This window comes from Triticum aestivum, chromosome 4B, assembly GCF_018294505.1.
Source record: "Triticum aestivum cultivar Chinese Spring chromosome 4B, IWGSC CS RefSeq v2.1, whole genome shotgun sequence".
Lineage (NCBI taxonomy): Eukaryota > Viridiplantae > Streptophyta > Magnoliopsida > Poales > Poaceae > Triticum > Triticum aestivum.
The window spans coordinates 475,230,483-475,233,060 of NC_057804.1; positions in this window are offsets into that span (position 1 = coordinate 475,230,483).

The window sequence follows — 2,578 nt, forward strand, 5'->3', positions numbered from 1 at the left end:
GTTCATGATATTTGTCTATTGTTCATGCTATAATTGTATTAACTGGAAACCGTAATACATGTGTGAATACATAGACCACAACATGTCCCTAGTGAGCCTCTAGTTGACCAGCTCATTGATCAATAGATGGTCATGGTTTCCTGACCATGGACATTAGATGTCATTGATAGAGGGATCACATCATTAGGAGAATGATGTGATGGACAAGACTCAATCCTAAGCGTAGCACAAAGATCGTGTAGTTCGTTTGCTAAAGCTTTTCTAATGTCAAGTATCATTTCCTTAGACCATGAGATTGTGCAACTCCCGGATACCGTAGGAATGCTTTGGGTGTACCAAACGTCACAACATAACTGGGTGGCTATAAAGGTACACTACAGGCATCTCCGAAAGTGTCTGTTGGGTTGGCACGAATCGAGACTGGGATTTGTCACTCCGTATGATGGAGAGGTATCTCTGGGCCCACTCGGTAATGCATCATCATAATGAGCTCAATGTGACTAAGTAGTTAGTCACGGGATCATGCATTACGGAACGAGTAAAGTGACTTGCCGGTAACGAGATTGAACGAGGTATTGGGATACCGACGATCGAATCTCGGGTAAGTAACATACCGATTGACAAATGGAATTGTATACGGGATTGATTGAATCCCCAACATCATGGTTCATCCGATGAGATCATCGTGGAACATGTGGGAGCCAACATGGGTATCTAGATCCCGCTGTTGGTTATTGGCCGGAGAACGTCTCAGTCATGTCTGCATGGTTCCCGAACCCGTAGGGTCTACACACTTAAGGTTCGGTGGCGCTAGAGTTGTTATGGGAAATAGTATGTGGTTACTGAAGGTTGTTTGGAGTCCCGGATGAGATCCCGGACATGACGAGGAACTCCAAAATGGTCCGGAGGTGAAGATCGATATATTGGACGAAGGGTATTGGAGTCCGGAATTGTTCTGGGAGTACCGGGTGACGACTAGCGTGACCAAAAGGTGTTTCGGAGGCCCCGACAAGCGTTGGGGGGCCTTATGGGCCAAAGGGGAGGGGGCACATCAGCCCGCTAAGGGGTTGTGCGCCCCTCCCACCCCATCTCACTTAATGTGGAGAGGTGGGGGCTCCCCCCCTAGGGCAGCCACCCCTCCCGGCTCGGGGGGCAAGTTTCCTAGGGGTGGGGGGGGCAAACCCATCTAGGGTTTCCCCTGTGGCCGCCACCCCTCCCCTAGGGAACCCTAGGGCGCCACCTCCACCGCCCTTAACCCTATATATAGTGAGGGAGAGAGAGGGAATCCACACCCCTTCCCCTGGCGCAGCCCTCTCCTCCTCCAACACCTCCTCCTCCTCTGTAGTGCTTAGCGAAGCTCTGCCGGAGAACCACGAGCTCCATCGCCACCATGCCGTCGTGCTGCTGGAGTTCTCCCTCAACTTCTCATCTCCCCTTGCTGGATCAAGAAGGAGGAGACATCCCCGGGCTGTACATGTGTTGAACGCGGAGGCGCCATCCATTCGGCGCTTAGATCGGATCTTCCGCGATTTGAATCGCTGCGAGTACGACTCCATCAACCGCGTTCTTGTAATGCTTCCGCATCGCGATCTTCAAGGGTATGAAGATACACTCATCCTCTCCCTCTCTTGTTGCTAGAATCTCCATAGATTGATCTTGGTGATGCGTATAAAATTTTGAATTATTGCTACGTTCCCCAACAGCTTATAGTTTTGCCTCCCAACGTTTTACCTCAAGGGTAATGTCAACAATAATACTTTATGAAAACCTACATCCAAGTGGATATATATATATAGGACAAATGTTTGCTACAAGCAGTGGTAGTTACCACCACTTGCGTTTTGTATGTTGTATGTAGTATCTGTCAAAATTGAGAGTATGTATGTGTAGTATGTAGTATATAACAATGATTAGGTAGTATATATACTAATTTTTAGGTAGTATATACCATGTTTTGAGTATGCTCTTTTTTACGTACAAATATGTACGTATTTCACAAAGATAACAAAAACTATGGGTTCATATGTAATTTTTTCATGTAACTTGCTTTGAAATATCTTAGATATAGTATATGAATATATTTAAAATGATAAAGTAGTATATATAGTACCACATGGTAGTATATGCGACATATGGGGTAACTACCACTGGGTGGTAGGATGAATTTTTCCTATATATATATCCGGATCGCTCCAACACAAAGTGCTTGCCAAAGGAAAAAGTGTAAAAAGGAAAGGTGAAAATCACCATGACTCTTGTATAAGGGTAGAAGGTAAAAGTAAAAGATAGGCCCTTCGAGGAGAGAAGCAGAGGTTGCCACGCGCGTTTATGGTTGGATGCACAAAATCTTAATACAAAAGAACGTCTTTTTATATTGTCGCTTGTGATAAAGACCTTTATTATGCAGTCTGTCGCTTTTATTTCTTCCCTATCACAAGTTCGTATAAAGCTTATTTTCTTTGCACTAATAGATCATACATATTTAAGGAGCATTTTTTTTATTGCATGCATCGATGACAAATTACTTGAAGGGTCTTACTCAATCCATAGGTAGGTATGGTGGACTCTCATGGCAAAA